The following is a 17,463-nucleotide window of genomic DNA, read 5'->3' as shown; positions in this document are numbered from 1 at the left end:
TTGACGGTGTGTCACTAATACCAGTGCGCAGGGTCAAGAGCCTGGGAGTGCTACTGGAGCCTTCCTTGACAATGGAGGCACAGATAGCCACTGCTAAATCCGCCTTTTTCCATCTCAGAAGGGCGAGGCAGTTGGCTCCCTTCCTGGAACGAAGCGACTTGGCAACGGTGATCCATGCAACGGTCACCTCGAGATTAGACTACTGTAATGCCCTCTACATGGGGCTGCCCCTGTGCCGAACTCGGAAATTGCAGCTAGTGCAGAATGCGGCGGCCAGGCTGTTGGTGGGACTACCTCGGTGGGAACACGTGCAGCCTAGTGCCGGGCTCTGGGCAATTTACAACACTGGATAATAAATACAGTCATATAAAACCCATTAAAGCAACTAACTAGACTATAGTTGGGAGAAGGCATTTGAGCCTCACAAGCACAGCAGGCCTATCGACAGGTTCCCTTCAGCCACAGCTGGGGGTGAAGCTGCAGCCAGTGCTATCCTATGCACACTGGCCAGGAAATTCCCATAAGCCTGACTGGACCTACTCCCGAGCTTTCTAGGCTGGGTCCTTCACGGAGAGAGGGAAGGGTCGAGCCAAGAGAACAGTCAATGCCAAAGCTAAAAATTTTTTACAGGCTCACTGACTTCCGGTTTCATCTACTTATGATACACATCTGGTCTGCAGGCCCCCTGCATTCTGGGCTTACATCTTTTGATAAAGTCACTTGCTTGGATAACCCCAGTCGTCCCAAGAGCTGGCTGGACCCTCGTGCTTGAACTTACTTGCTGATGTATTCGGCATTCAGGACTTTGCCGCAACCCCTGCATTTGAAGCAGGTCAGGTGCCAGTGCTTGTCCAAGGCCACCAAAGACTGCCCGTCCTTTATTTCGGAGCCGCAGCCCCCACAGTCTGGAAGAGAGACACACACAATAGACTTCATCCATGACGTGTGCTAAAGAAAATGTTCTTTTTAACATCCCTCTGGGGTGCATGCAGGAAGAACAGAGAGTCTCGGGCTGCCTGAGGACCCCAACAGTGGCACACAGGAGGCAGCCATTTCAGGACATCCAGTGTCTGGGAAGGTGCCTCTCTCTTGAGTCAAGGCCTTAGAAGGGGAGGAACAGGCTGAAACCTCCCCGGAACCACACTGCTCACTTTGGGCCAGTGGTGAGGCAGCCCGACCTACATTAAAGGGATGCAGGGAGATGCTGCTGCCGTGATGGCATTCATGAATTAATCTAATTGCTGACTTCCTTTCCACCTCACTTTTTCCTGATACGAGAGACCAAAGTGGCTGAAAACCTTCTCCCCTTTGTCCTCACAACACCCCTATGAGGTGGAGAGGCTGCACCTGCCATGAAGCCAGCTTCCAGCACCGAGAGGGGGGCCTCTCGGATCACCACACAGCAACTCTGTTCCTTGTTCTATGTTGACCAGCTATGTTAACGAGAGAACAGGAATTGTTCTGACCCCAAACCTGACAAACTTATCTGGCTACATGATGTTCCTATTTAAAAATTTACAAATTATACAAATACCCGAACTCTGCAAAGCTGCAAATTTCAAAACTTCTGTTTTAAAAGGTTAAAACTTTAAAAAGTATATCTTAAATTTAAAAGCTGTTTTGATGCAGACGGTGATAAAATACAAACAGATGAGATGAGATCTTAATGACTAAGCACTACTGCACAATACCAAAAAGGATCTCTGCACGGCAGCCACCAAACTCTGACCAAGAAGCTCCATATCAAAGACTGAAATAAAACCACTGACTGGATATTCGGTGACCAGCCAGAAGATGCATGGCCTTATTCGTCAGGCAGAAGCCAGGTTGAAGCCAGGCTGCATCTTAACTTCTTGAAGCAGCTGCTCAGCCAAAGAAGACAAGAAGGAGCCGGAGACTTACTTTGCAGGGCCCGAACTGAGAAGCTGCCGTTGCTCCCAGCAGGAAGCAGAGAGCACTTCTGGCAGACACACTCCTTCCCGTTGAACGTCACCCGGTCTCCAGGAGGGAAACGCTGCCTACAGTGGGACAAGTCAATGCATTAACAAATGGAATCCCTCACATTCCATGAACCACACAGTCTCTTTATTTTAGTACCGAGGACTAATTTACTTATTTACTTTTTATCATTTGTTCCCAGTTGGAAAAACAGGCTCGAGAGAGAAAGAATCTTTGGCAAGGAACCGAAGCACACTTATCTGACTTCAATATCGTTTAAAGTCTTCTTGTCAAGAAATCTAACGTGTTTTTGGAGAAGGCACAGCAGTCCAAAGAACTCTGCTCCCCATCAGAGGACCACAGAGGCCTTCAGATTCGACAGCTTTCCCTGTAGCCTCGGCTGGTGAGGCCCAGCCCTCCCACGCCCCTTTCTCCCCACCTCTGGAATGGCAGGCCTCCACTTGCACTTGCTGGGAAATCCCATGTGGAGAACCTCAGAGAATGGTGGGGGGCCGGAAATCAAGAGAAGAGGCCAGACCCAGGGCAGCAACCGGACTGGCTTAAGCAAACAGAAAGCCAACCCAGCCTGGAGGGATTTTGCTTGCTACTCAAAATGCGCACACAAATCCAGACGGGACATTCAGCAGGGCCAGGGAGTCACGGGAAGGAGAAAAGATTGCACAGCAGCCTTTCATCACACACCATCAAAGGAAAGTCGCATCCTCACAGAGGAAGGATCCTTTCTGAGCATGAGAAAACTGAGAGACAGGCTCAGGAAGAAAACTGGCCACCTCGGAAGGATGGAAGGCTGAATCAACCTTGGGCCGGCTACCTGAATCCAGCTTCCTCCGGAATCGAACTCAGGTCGTGAGCAGAGAGTTCAGGCCACAATACACTGCAGTTGTTATGTATTGAACATAAGCTGTGTACCGCATGGCGATCGCTGCTAACGGCGACCTACGGGTCCCCGGATGTGGCTCGCCAGACGCCCCGCCCATCAAGATCTACAGTGGGAAGTTTGACTGGCCAGGATTGGTCTGGCCAGTTGAGGGGGCTGTTCCGGGTAATGTATATAAGCGGGACCCGGCCCGCGTGCTCTCTCTCTTGTTATGTACCACCGAATAAAGCATGTTTCCTTCAACTCGTCTCGCGACGCAGTACATTACAGCAGTCCTGCTGCTTTACCACTCTGTGCCACGAGGAGGTCAAAAGCCTTCTGTAAAATGAAGTCTCTCTTGCTAGGCCTTTTCCCACTTTCAGGGATCAGTGGCCACATCAGCAGGAGAGAACAGGCAATTCCAGTGGGCTGCGAGTGGAGAAATCCTTGAAGGGCAGCTACTGGGCAGCAGCAGCAGCAGGTGATGCTAGTAGAGGATCTTTCCTAGGCGATGGCAGGGCCACTTTGGCTAACCCCAGTTAGTACTGCACGGAGGAAGGCAACGGAAACCACTCCTGATCATCTCTTACCTCGAAAACCTTATCATGAGACAATCCAAAATGAAAAAAGATATCGAGTGCTGGAAGAGGGACCCCCAGGTCAGACAGCACTCCATCGGCTCACAGGGAAGAGTGAGTGCAGGACAACTACAAAAAGCACGACTCTTAATGCCCCAAATGGGCTCAAGCTGAAAAGACGTTCGGTGGTTGACGTGAATGGAGGATGCAAAGAGAAAGTACAAAGCTGCTTGACGCACACAGAAGATGAGAAGTAGGAATCAAGGTCAGCTCGAAATGGAAAATGAGAAATGACTGTTTAAACACTGCAATCTTGTGAGCCAACAAACTAAAGTGGATTGAACTAGGACAGGAATATTGAACTCACTTGTTATGAAGGCCGGATCTGACATAAACGAGACCCTGTTGGGCCAGGCCATGTCAGGTTGGACTAAGCCATGTTGGGCTGGGCCATGTGTGTATCTATTTAAGATTAGGTAGCGGAGATATCAATTTTATAAAGAACACAGACAAACACAAATATATATACCGTATTTAAAAAACTTAAAACATTAGCACTCATTGGTCTTAAAGATACTTTCTTTGTATTTCTCCCATGGGATCCAGGGAACTGGGCAAAGGAAGCTCTGACTCTTTCCTGCCATTTTCAAGGGACCAGGAGGGGGAGGAGCCTCAGCCAATAGAAGAAAGAGAGGCCTGGCTCAGTAGCTCTGCTGTGTGATTGTGATAGCCTGGCAAAGCAAGCTCTTTCTCCCTCACTTCCTTCCCAAGGGAGGAGCCTCAGCCAATTGAGAAAATAGGTTTTGCTCTGTAGTTCCTGTGCGATTGAGCAAGCCTTGCAAAGCAAACTGTTATGCAGAAGGAAGCAAGAGAGAGGCAGAAGAAAGCAGATGACAGCCGGTAGCTTGGAGGCCTGATAGGAGCCTTCCGGGGGCCAGATTTGGCCCCCGAACTGCATGTTTGACACTCCTGTACTAGGACATTTTCAGTCAGAAAATTACAATGTGTTTTAGTCAGAAGAAAAGGAGTTGCTCTAATAGTGAAGCAAGAGGTAGCACAGGCCTTCGGGGCTACAAGGCAAAGGCTGACCAAATAATATAATCAGACTTCATGGAAAGCCCATCGACAGAACCATCAGCCAGGTTTACAACACCCCAACTACAGACACTGATGAGGAAGAAATGGAAAGCTTTTGTGCAGGTGTCCAGGAAGAAACTGATCACACACCCAAACAAGACACGTGACTGGAACACTACAAGAGGTAGCAAAGCAGCATCAAATACTGGAAGACTTGGGCAAGGATGAGCAGGAATAGAAGCCAGAAAGTGACTGATAGAATTCTGCGAAGACAAGTCAAGAACATAAGAGAAGCCGTGATGGATCAGGCCAATGGCCCATCCAGTCCAACACTCAGTGTCACACAGTGGCCAAAAAATTTATACACACACACTGTGGCTAATAACCACTGATGGACCTCTGCTCCATATTTTTATCCAAGCCCCTCTGGAAGCTGGCTATGCATGCAGCCACCGCCACCTCCTGTGGCAGTGAATTCCACATGCTAATCACCTTTGGGTGAAGAAGTACTTCCTTTTATCTGTTCTAACCCAACTGCTCAGCAATTTCATTGAATGCCCACAAGTTCTTGTATTGTGAAAAAGGGAGAAAAGTACTTCTTTCTCTACTTTCTCCATCCCATGCATAATCTTGTAAACCTCTATCATGTCACCCCGCAGTCGACGTTTCTCCATGCTAAAGAGCCCCAAGCGTTTTAACCTTTCTTCATAGGGAAAGTGTCCCAACCCTTTAATCATTCTAGTTGCCCTTTTCTGCACTTTTTCCAATGCTATAATATCCTTTTTGAGGTGCAGTGACCAGAATTGCACACAGTACTCCAAATGAGACTGCACCATCGATTTATACAGGGGCATTATGATACTGGCTGATTTGTTTTCAATTCCCTTCCTAATAATTCCCAGCATGGCGTTGGCCTTTTTTATTGCAATCGCACACTGTCTTGACATTTTCAGTGAGTTATCTACCATTAACCCAAGATCTCTCTCTTGGTCAGTCTCTGCCAGTTCACACACCATCAACTTGTATTTGTAGCTGGGATTTTTGGCCCCAATGTGCATTACTTTGCACTTGGCCACACTGAACCTCATCTGCCACGCTGACGCCCACTCACCCATTCTCAACAGATCCCTTTGGAGTGCCTCACAATCCTCTCTGGTGCTTACCACCCTGAACAATTTAGTGTCATCTGCAAACATAGCCACTTCACTGCTTACTTTCAACTCCAAATCATTTATGAACAAGTTAAAGAGCATGGGACCCAGTACTGAGCCCTGCGGCACCCCACTGCTTACTGTCTTCCACTGCAAAGATTGCCCATTTATACTCACTCTCTGTTTCATATTAATTAGCCAGTTTTGGATCCACAAGAGGACTTGTCCTTTTACTCCATGACTCTCAAGCTTACTAAGGAGTCTTTGATGAGGAACTTTCTCAAAAGCTTTCTGGAAGTCAAGGTAAACAACATCTATTGGGTCCCCTTTGTCCACATGTTTGTTCACCCCCTCAAAGAACTGTAACAGGTTAGTGAGGCAAGATCTTCCCTTACAGAACCCATGCTGAGTCTTCCTCAATAACCCGTGTTCATCAATGTGCCTACTCATTCTGTCCTTGATAATGGTTTCTACCAACTTTCCCGGTATTGAAGTCAGACTGACTGGTCTGTAGTTTCCCAGATCTCCTCTGGAACCCTTTTTGAAGATGGGGGTGACATTTGCTACCTTCCAGTCCTCAGGAACGGAGGCAGATTTCAATTAAAGATTACATATTTTTGTCAGCAGATCCACAAGTTCACCTTGGAGTTCTTTCAGAACTCTTGGATGTATGCCAACCGGACCTGGTAACATTAGTTTTTAATTCGTCTATCACTTGTAGGACCTCCTCTCTTGTCACCTCAATCTGACTCAGGTCTTTCAACACCCCTTCCAAAATTAGCGGTTCTGGAGTGGGCAAACACTTCTCCTCTTCCACAGTGAAGATGGAGGCAAAAAATGCATTCAGCTTCTCAGCCATTTCCCTATCCTCCTTCAATAATCCTTTTACCCCTTGGTCATCCAAGGGCCTCACTGCCTGGTTTCCTGCTTCTAATATATTTGAAGAAATTTTTATTGTTGGTCTTTATGTTTTTTGCAATATGCTCCTCATGGTCCCTTTTTTGCCTGCCTGATCACAATCTTGCATTTGATTTGCCACAGCCTGTGTTCCCTTTTACTAATCTCACTTGGACTAGCTTTCCACCGCTTAAAGGAATCCTTCTTACCTTTTACCGCTTCCATAACTTTGTTTGTTAACCATGCAGGCCTTTTCTTATACCTGTTTGTGCCTTTCCTAACTTGTGGTATATATTTTATCTGAGCTTCTAGGATTGTAGTTTTAAATAGCCTCCAAGCTTCCCCAAGGGTTTTAACTGTATTTACCTTTTCTTTCAAATTCCTCTTCACATGCCTCCTCATCTCATCTCAGAGAATTTACCCCTTTTTAAAGTTAAAAGTGGTTTTGCTGGTCTTTTGGGGCAACTCCCTATTTATACAAATGGTGAAAGTTGTCCATTCTGAACTGATATTTCAGGCAACTAAAAAGACAACTGTATCTGTGGACATCACTGGGTGGCCAATATAGAAATCAGATGACAAAATCAGAAACAGAAGATGGAGAAGTTCTGTCCTGTCTGCTAAAACAAGACCAAGAGCTGATTGTGGTGCAGACCGCAGAGGCCTCAATGAGGACAAGAAACACTATGGTGCAAGACCTCCACCATCACTCACAGGCGGCTAGCAGCAGCAGGAGAGAACTGATGAAACCTGTAAGGGACTCTACCTGCCATACAGAAAAGATTCAGGTGGGTCATCATATTAATCTGAAGCAACAGAACAAAATTTGAGTCCAGAGACACCAAAGTTTAGACTCAGCATTAAACTTTGTTGGTCTTAAAGGTTCTACTGGACTCAAATTTTGCCATACCGCGGGTGTGGCCAAACTTGCTTAACATGAGAGTCACACAGAATAAATGTCAGATGTTTAAGAGCCATGAGACATGGAAGTCAGATGTTTGAGAGCTGCAAGACAGGAAGGGAGGGAGGGAAAGAAAGCACCTTTAAATACATTCTCCAAGCTGCTGGCTGGCTGGGCTTGGAAAAGAGATTTAAAGAGAGAAATGCCTTCTCCAAGCCGGCCAAAAGGGTGATGGGGGCTTTGAGAGCCACACAATATGTGTGAAAGAACCACGTGGCTCCTGAGCCGCAGTTTGGCCCCCCCTGCCATACAGCCAAAAGGCTACAGCTGAAGGGTTCAAGTGCTGCTCCCATCTGCAGCTGCCACCCTGTCTGTGGGGCAGCCCACTGTGCCTCTGGGAAGCCTCCAGATGTACCCTTGGCCAGGAAGGGCGTGGCCTAGACAAGGGCACAGCGGCAACGCAAGGTCAGATGGGCATCTCCTTTCCTGCGCTCAGCCTGGCTTTAAAGCAGCACAAGGCAAGTCCATTGGCAGGGCACCTGAAACCATGAACAAATTTGGGGTAAAAAGCTCATTAGATGCCAGGATGGAAAATCTGCTTTGGATGCTCCTATCCAGCAGTGGTCTACTTTAAAATGAAGCTTCAGTTACTGTTTCACTGACACTTACCTGCAAACAACACATACAAAACAGTGTGGGTGGTAGGTTTTCCCCAGGGCTGATACCACCTCTCCTTCAATGAACTGGTCGCAGCTGAAGCAGCGTGTCCCGTAGAGTCGCTGGTAATCCAGAGTGCAGATATAGTCTCCCTGCCGCACGAAAAATCCTCCCTGGGCCAAGTCACAACCACATGCTGCCAGGAAAAGGGGGTCAGAGAGATTAAGAGAAAGAAGGCCAGTACTCCAAAAGCAGAGCATCGTCTCTGGATGCTGCCCACAAACAATCCATCATCTCCAGCCAAGCTCTGCGCTACAGCCGTATCCGTTCTTGTCCCTCAGACACAGATCTACAACAGACATTCTTAGAATTACAATAACCACCTGGTATAGTCAGGGGTCATTTTGTAGAAAAATAGGTGGCAGAGCTCTTTGGCAAAACTCTAATATATGCTGCCACCCCCACCCCAGGCAAAAGCAACCCGATGCAAGAAAGGAGAGCCCTAAGCAAGGGAGGCCTGCTTGGGCTGGCTAGAGATCCAGCCAGCCCAAGCAGGCCTCACTCACCTGGGGCTCTCTTGGGCCGTTTCCCTCCCCCCCAGTCAAAAGGCCAGCAAGCCACCCATCACCAAAATCACATAAGAAGTGGAGAAAGGGTGGCACAGGCTTCTCCAGGGGCTAATGAAGGCTGCTGGGCATGTGGCAAAGCCCCTGGTGGCTGGCTGGCTGCCCGCTCTCCTAATCCAGAGATTGTTATGCAACTGGACAAGGTAGATGGGGAGGAAGAGGGGGAGTCATCAGAAAGGTTTAGGAGCTGCGCTCCTGTGAGCTCCTGCTCAAACTGAGGCCTGGGTATAGTAAAGAAGCAGATTAGCAGAGCCAGAATGATACCAAGAGATGACCTGCTACAAGATAGGCCCAAATGGAGCCACACTGGCGGTCACATTCAGCTCAAACTGCTTTAATGCATCATGAACAGCCAACAACCCATTCTGGACAATGATCCTCTCGGCTCACAGGCATTGGGGGGCAAACCTTTTTTTGCCCACGGACAGTCTTCTAAGCATAAACTTCCAGGTTCTCACCCACAGCACTTCCTTCCTTCCTTCCTGCTCTTAAAGATCTGGCATCCATGTCTTGAGGCTCTCAAACGTCTGATGTTTATACTACATGGCCCTTACGTTAAGCAAGTTTGGCCACCTCTGTTCTATGACATGGACATAAATTTGACATTAAAAACTGCAACACTCAAAAACCAGGGGAACAACATTTTAATCTCCCATTGCTGACCTAAGAGTGGCAGTTCTCAAACAGAGAAGCTTCGAGGGGACATTACAACACCAGATTGCTGAACCTGAGATAATTCATGAGTTCAGAACAATGGACCCCACCAGAGCTAAATCAGGGACAGAGGATTTATGTATATTCACGTATGTATGTTTTATTTAGTCTGGAGAGGAGACAACTGAAAGGTTCCACATACTATCTTGTTGACAAGTTGGTATAATGTGGTTTGGATCTTATTACTGTAATAGGTGGATCTGTAACTGGCCTCAGAAAGGGCTGCAGAGCTACTGTGGCCTCAAGAAAGGCTTCCCAACACACACAGCCTCCAAAGGCCACAGAAATAGCCAGGGAGGCCAGGCCCTACTGGGAGTGTTTCCTTAGAGCCCATGGCTGTTGCTATGCAACCCAGGCTGCTTTCGTCAGTAAAGGGAGAGGCCTCAGGTGAACAGAATGCCATACAATCCACCTTCCAAATCAGTTATTTTCTCCAGGATGGGGAGAGAGATCTGTTGTCTGGAGTTCAGTTGTGATACCAGGAGATCTCCAGGCTCCACCTGAGGGTTGGCTACCCAAGGTCTGGCTGCTTGTTATTGTTCAGCAGCAGCCCCCAATGACAACCAGTGTGGCATATGCCAGATCCAGGTTCTTGCTGTCGAAGCTGACTGGCAGATTTTGGACCAGTCACAGACTTTCAGTCTAACCTACCTCAGAGGGTTGTTGTGAAGATCATAGGGGGAGAGGAGAGTGATGTAAGCTGCTTTGGTTCCCTGCCCCAACTGTGGAGAAAGACTGTCCTTTTCCTATGTAAAGGCTGCAGGGAGGGGGAAGGCGATGAAAAACTGAAGATAAGGTTGCCAACTGCAGGTTAGGAAATTCCTGGAGTTTTAAGGGGTGGGGCCTGGAAAGGGTTGGATTTGATGAAGGGTGGGACCAGACAGCTACAATGCCATTTCCTCTAGGGGAACTACTGCTGCCAATCTCCATGTGGGGGCTGGAGATCACTCAGAATTACAACTGCTCTCCAGATGGCAGAGATCAGCTCCACTGGAGGTGGGGGAAGTGAATGCCTTCACTTGAATGGGTGGGAAGACAGCAAGGGGGGGGGTGCTCACCCAGAGCCTCTTTCTAGAGCCCATTGTATTTTTCTTCACAACAGGGTTTATTACTAGTCTGTATATAAATATGTGCTTAGTTTCGATTGAGCCAGTTCTGGCAAGGATCACTTTGCTGAGTGTCTGCTACTGATCTTTCAAAAAAAGCTTTCCCTGTATTCATCAGAGGAGCCTCCTTGACTGAATCTGGCAAAACCTCGCAATAAGTCGCTTGACCCATTTCTCTCTAGCCTCTTTATACCATGGAGAACATTGTTCTCCTTAATGGTGCAGACAGAAGCACAAAGAACACAAGGGAGTACAAACAGAGAAAGCTGTGGAACTAGGACAAGGGACTGAGTTTTTAAGTAAGTTCCTTTCATGTTGACACATCCATCATTTTCCTTGGCTTCATCTTCACTCTCTGCCCTAAACAGGGATGGTGGCCCAGTGCTAGGGCATCTGCTTGGTAAGCAGAAGGCCCCATGTTCAATCCCCGGCATCTCCAACTAAAAAGGATCTAGGCAAATAGGTGTGAAAAACCTCAGCTTGAAACCCTGGAGAGGCACTTCCAGAGTGAGTAGACAATATTGATTAGGGGAGGGACGGTGGTTCAGTGGTAGAGCATCTGCTTGGGAAGCAGAAGGTCCCAGGTTCAATCCCTGGCATCTCCAACTAAAAAGGATCTAGGCAAATAGGTGTGAAAAACCTCAGCTTGAGACGCTGGAGAGCCGCTGCCAGTCTGAGTAGACAATACTGACTTTGATGGACTGAAGGTCTGCTTTAGCATAAGGCAGCTTCATATGTTCAACCTTTTCCACCAACAGGTTCTTGACACTCCGCATCACTAGGTTTGTCCTTGGCTGACTGAGTAAGGTGAAAGATCACACTGTTCACTTGCTTCAGGCTTCCACCATCCACTGACCAGTTTCCCACCCTGTCCAAAAGACTTTTTCTTTCGATGATACTCATCATAGCCCACTTTGCCCTTGGTGACACACAGTAATGACAGCAGGCTCCCTAAAAAACAAACCAAAGCAGCCTGACACCAGCAGCCTCCTTCCTCCCTCTTCTCCACTCACACATACTTAGTAGAGTTGCTTTCAGCATCAGAACAGTCAGTCTCCACCACTAAGAGTTCCCACTAAGGAATCCAGTGGGATGATATGCTGGTGGTCAACACGCTCAGTTAACAGCAGACCCCCTTGGACCTGGCCTCTGGAGAGTGGTGGGAGAATGCAGCTGGGGTCTCACAGGAGATCGGGGGGGGGGGGTGCTTAAGCCAAGTTCAATTAGAAGGGGGTGGGAATCCAACTTCAGTGTACTTTTACACCTCATTCCCCCTCTTCTGGTTAGCTGTCACTTCTCATCAGAAATGAGACCCTGCTGTTACCCAGCCTTCCATGCAAACAATGCCCAGGTTGAAAAAGTTCCCTCCCTCCCACCCAAAACTAGGGAAGGGAAGGCCCAGAAACATCTACAGCAAAAAATGTTTCTTCCCCACCTCAAAGAATAAGTGAAATGCATTTTAGATAAGTTTTTAACAGAACTTTTGGGTATGACAATCCATAGCAGTCCACAGAGGAGGAGGAGGAGAAGATATTGGATTTATATCCCACCTCTACTCCGAATCTCAGAGCAGTTCAAAATCTCCTTTATCTTCCTCCCCCACAACAGACACCCTGTGAGGTGGGTGGGCCTGAGAGGGCTCTCACAGCAGCTGCCCTTTCAATGGTGCAAGTGGAGGAGTGGGGAATCAAACCCGCTTCTCCCAGATAAGAGTGCGCACTTAACCACTACACCAAACTGGCTCTTCTCTCTAGAGAAGACTATCCATAGAGAAAGACAATTCCTTTGTGCACCAGAGAAATATATAACATACTGTTTTCAAGCATATACCTAGAAATGTTGAGGCAAGGAGGGAAACAGAAATTTCCAGAAATTTTGCACCTCACCCCAAACACAGAAGACCTGGGCATATTATACAGTCAGCATATTAACATTTAGTATCATACATATAATTAATATCATACAGTGTATTACTGCTTCAGTGCCTTTGCCCCACAGATTCCAGCTTGCGGTAGGAGTGAGGGAAGAATGTCTGGGTGGAGAGAGACTTCCCTGAAGGTCCTATGGTTGTTGTGGGGAATACATCTGTTTGTTTATTAGGATTTTCATAATTTGAATTTGAACTACAATAAGGTGCAATTAGTTGTAGACAATGAAACAATTCAATATCTAGTAAGATACAGTGTTTCAATATCACAACCAATAAAAGAAACAACAGAAATAAATAACAGATTATCATTTCCAGAGATGTGATCAAGATGCAGGGTTTTACTACAAGCTGTATAATGCCAAAAGTTTTTTAAACTTCCTTAAAACTAGCCAGATCACCCAGAATGACTGGACATGGGGAAAGTCAATCCAGCCACAGAAGTGGGGCTCCAAGACTGGGAGGTGGGGGGGACACAGGAAGGGGTCTTTGTTTTTTCTCCCGCTGAGGAGGAAGGTGTTTTGCTGTCCCTGCCCTTCCCTCCAAGCAGCTCTGGGTGAGGCAGAGGAGTCTTCTGGTCCCAAGAGGCCAAGAGTGGCTGACCCACCCTGGGTCACCTGGTGAGTTTCATGCTCCAGTCCCTCCAGGAGGCACCGGACTTGGCTCCCCAGCCCCTTCAGGCCAGACAAGGCTCCTCAGTCTGGTCTCCTGCCCCCAGCAGGCCTGACAGCGGACAATAATAAAACACAAAGCGATACACACCTTTGCAAACAAAGCATGCAATATGGAAATACTTCTTCTGTACTCTCAGCACCTCTCCTCTGCACGTTTTCCCACAGTTGTGGCAGAGGACTGCCGAGCTGGAGGACTCTCCCAAGTGGCTGCGCACCGTCTGCGGCTGAGAAGCTGGAAGGAAGGAAGGGAGGGAAGGGAAGGGAAGGGAGGAGGCCTTCAGTAACAGATTCCTGTGCAATATTTAAGGGAACTGGCAAAGGACTGGTCTGCAGCAAGAACACACTTTCTCTTTCAAGGTTGGGTAGAATCTCCAGTATTAAATGAACATCCCCCGCCCCGCCCCCCCATTTATTTGGCAACCTATTTCTTCTCGTAACACCTTCTATATTTACAGGTTGGGAGAATTTATCTAGGTGGAGAGCGCCCCCCCCCCCTAGGGTGGTAGTGAAGATTCTGGTGCGCTCAACCACCATAAGGGGTCAGAGGGGGTCTGGCATTCCCCACACAAAGCTGGATAAAGCATTTTCAAAACGGGAAGGACTAAATGCCTTCTTGTTCAATTCTTTCATATCTGGCACTGGGTAAAAACACCTCTGCCTTAGTTCTAAAGCATCTTTTGATATCTAAATGATTTATTGCCAAAATGTACTCATTGATAGATTTGAATAACAGCATTTTAAGCTAGACTAGAAAACGGGAGGGAAAGAGCTACACAAAGGTGTTAGTTTGGGGAAATGGGAGAATGCTGTTTCTAGTCTAGTTTCAACCGATCTTAGAGATTTAAGATCCTTTTCTTTAACCACCTCACTACACCCCAATAAATAGGCTATTATAAATATAAATCAACACAAGATAAATGTTGGAGGTACAGTTCATCAACTGCAGCTACCTCACACACATTTGAGCTACGATGATACACACTAAATAATGAACTTCCAATCTACTTTCCAACTGGATTTTACTGTGTGAACTGGCACTGAAAATGCAAGTGCGTTGAAAATGGATTGAAAGTGCATTATTATGTGTGACTGCACCCTTGGTTTTTGTTCAATTACTTGGTTATTTTGGAAGGCATGCTGTCATAATAAACCCTTTGAGCCCAAATCATTACAATATTTGAAAGGTGGTGCTGATTTGATCTTTCACCAGGTGAAAAGGCACTTGTTTATGTAGGGATGCTGTTTTCTGTTTCTCATTCTCTATTTCTTTGCTGGTTTGGAGATGAAATAAGATCCTGTTGCTGAGAACAGACTCCGCGCAGAGGTAAGGCGAGGGCCACAGCCACCCATCTTGAGGAGGCACCGAGGACCACTCTGTTCGCCGGGGCTTTTACTGGGCTCTCAACTGCAGCCATTGAGCAAGCTGGGGGCGGAGGGGGGGGGTGTCTGGGGTTTCAGTCTATTAACTGTGATGTGAGGTGCCTTGAGCCACAACAAGAGGTAAGCTATAAAGATTGTTATTTAAATACTTTTTAAAAAATACTTATTTTTTTTTTAAAAATATAAGTATTGAGCACTAGCTTGGGTGTAGGGGCTCCTACCTGCCTCCAACTGGCAGCCCAGAATGAAAGCAGCCCCCTCGCCTCCCAAGTGCTTGCACACTGCACCTTCCTCTTCAGAAAAGACATGCATCTGAGATCACATAACCCCCTCCCTTCCCCCCCTTCTCCTGTAGCGACAGCCGGGATCACAAGCACCGCTGAGCTTCACTGCTGTGTAAAAATAGAAAGGCCTGCAAAATCCCGACCTGCCTTCGCTGCACACACAACCATGCTAGTAGGCCAAGGTCATGATCCTGCCAGCGCCCCACCACATATCCCTCCCTCCTCCCCAGCACTATGCAGAGAACCCGAGACGGATCCCTCTCCCGGGGACACAAGGCCGGCCGAGACACAAATAACTCGGCCTGGCAGTCATGCTGCTCTTCAAACTTTCTGGCTGCACAAACAAACACAAACCAAGGTGTGTCCTGTGAGAGGCCGTGGAGAGGCGGGGCGAGAGTGTCAGCCTCAGATCTGCGAACCTGGGTTCAGATCCCCAATCTGCCATCAAAGTCGGCTGGGGGACCATGGCCCAGTCACACGCTCTGCTTCACCCACAACATGCAGGAGAAGAGAAGGATGTCGGCTGAACTGGGGTCCCACTGGAGAGAAAGGGGGGTGGGGGCATAAATGAAGTTACATAAGCAGAAAAGGGACAACACTGGGTGAGGAAGTAGACTTTTGCCATGGATTCCCTCAGCGGCTTTAGGGTTAGTCACACATTGCTGTGCTGCAATACTTCTACAGATGTGCCAAGCAAATGTTCCTTCGCTGTGTATGCAGCCTGTTTCAGGGGAACTGCACCTGTTGAATTTCTGGTTGTAACCCCGCCCCCAGTCCACTGTCAAGTTGAAAGACCCACAAGGAAAGTGTGGGTGCGCACAGCACCTCCTTTGCCAGCACAGCTTAGCAAGTCACAATCAAATTAACTTAAAGTTCCTGGAAAACAGATAAACCTCAAAATGATTTTTAAAACCACAAAACCATAGTCCTAGAAGGGCTTTCTGGATGTTCAAGGTAACACACAAACAGAGACACCCCGCCCCAATGCCCTGCAGAAGCCTCACAAGGCTCTTCTCTGTGAGATTCTCCTCCTGGGCCTCTTGCTCCGGGGGGGGGGGGCAAGAAGGATCTAAAGAGGCCAAGTGAAGCTGGGCAAGAATCTGCAGTGCCTCCCTGGGATGCCACATGGGCCAGGAGAGCATCTGCTTGGTAACCAGAAGGTCCCAGGTTCAATCCCTGGCATCTCCAAAAAGGGTCCAGGCAAGTAGGCGTGAAAACCCTCAGCTTGAGACCCTGGAGAGCGGCTGCCAGTCTGAGAAGACAATACTGACTTTGATGGACCGAGGGTCTGATTCAGTAGAAGGCAGCTTCATATGTTCATATGTTCCTCAAGGCCTTTGGGACCCCTCTGGGCACAGATTCCAGGCCCAGCAGGCCACGGACAGCGATCCTACCCAGATGCAAAATGCTGCCACTTTTGGGAACGGTAGAGATGGACACGGACCGCTGAGCCCCACAGAACTGCCTCAAGGGCCCTTCTCCTGAGGAGAGGCTGCATGGGGGGCGGGGGGGGGGGGCAAAGCCAGGGAGGCTTCTTCTCCTCTGGAGGGAGCAGCCATTCCAGGAAGCCAAAGAGCAGGGGGGTCTTCCTCGATATTTCTTCCCTGGAGGCGGCTGTGTGCACCCAAAAGCCACCCCCCCCCCCCGCCCCGCTAGGCTCTCTTGGCCTGGAAGGCGCCTGGCTGCACTCCCGTTTTGTTTGCCCCCCCCCCCCCGCCGCCGCGGAAGCCTCCGGCTGAAAACGGACTAATCCGGATTGGGGTGGGGGGGGGCTCTGAAGGCCAACCCGGGTTTCTTTATTGCAGGAGGGGTGCGTGAGGCTGCACTCCCGCTGGGCTCTTTCCCCGGGGCAGCCGAGCGGACCAGGCCGGGAGGAAGGGGTTCCGCAGCGCCCCCCGCAGGCGCACTGCAGCCTGGCACAGGAGGAGTCGCCGCCCTCCCAGCGGGGCCCAACACGAAGGAGGCCCCGCGGCACCGGCAGAGGCAGGAGCATCGGAGGGGCTCCGGGCAGCCTCGTCTCCCTCCGGGCGCTGCAGGCCAGGCCCGCCGAAGCAGGCGCACACGCAGCAGCCTCCGCGCGAGGAGCTCACCTGCCTGCCCCACGGACCCCCCATCCCCTCCCATCCCCTGGGCAGGGCAGCCGCAGCCCGCCTCTCGCCACCCGCTGCAGCAGCCCCGACGGGAGGGGCCGGGCCAGGCCAGCCTGGCGGGAGGGGAGGGGAGGGGGGGCCGCAGCCGCCGGCCGGGAACGAAGGACGCCCCCCCACCCCCCAGTCCGCAGCAGGCGAGACCCCTCGACCCCCTACCTGCCCCGGGGGCGGCGGCGCTCATCGTGGCCAGCGGGGCTCGGCGGCGGGAGGCGATGGGCGAGCGGCGGCCCCGCGATGCTTTGCTGCTGCTGCTGCTGCCGCCGCTGCCTGCGACCCGCCCCTCGCGGCCGCCGCGCCGGGAAATGCTGCAGTGGACGAGGCGGGCGGGCGGCGGCGGCGGCGCACCTGCTGCTGCTGCGGCGAAGGCCGGGCGGGCCGGCCCTCCAGCCCCGCCGCGGCGCCCCCAACACCGCCCTCCCCGGCTGGCTCCAGAAGACGGCGCGGGCTGCGAGGAGCCGAGAGGGAAGCAGCCGCCGCTTGGCCCCCGAGGGCACCTCGGCCTCCTCGCCTGCTGGCGGGGGGGGGG

General features: G+C 49.8%; 1 protein-coding gene across 1 annotated transcript in view; it reads right to left on the bottom strand.

Annotated features, from left to right (window-relative positions):
• ABLIM2 (actin binding LIM protein family member 2) overlaps positions 1-13,349 on the bottom strand; it is a 62,205-nt gene extending 48,856 nt beyond the window's left edge. Inside the window, exons 1-4 of the mRNA XM_060246163.1 lie at positions 13,212-13,349; positions 8,089-8,272; positions 1,903-2,018; positions 779-905 (exon numbers count right to left, since the gene is read on the bottom strand). The gene's annotated coding sequence lies outside the window, so the exon portion shown is untranslated. The remainder of the gene's footprint in view (positions 1-778; positions 906-1,902; positions 2,019-8,088; positions 8,273-13,211) is intronic.
• Between the last annotated feature and the right edge of the window lie 4,114 nt (positions 13,350-17,463).

This window comes from Heteronotia binoei, chromosome 9, assembly GCF_032191835.1.
Source record: "Heteronotia binoei isolate CCM8104 ecotype False Entrance Well chromosome 9, APGP_CSIRO_Hbin_v1, whole genome shotgun sequence".
Taxonomy (NCBI): domain Eukaryota; kingdom Metazoa; phylum Chordata; class Lepidosauria; order Squamata; family Gekkonidae; genus Heteronotia; species Heteronotia binoei.
Note: the sequence above shows the minus strand (reverse complement) of the source record. Positions and strands in the feature narration are given on the sequence as shown.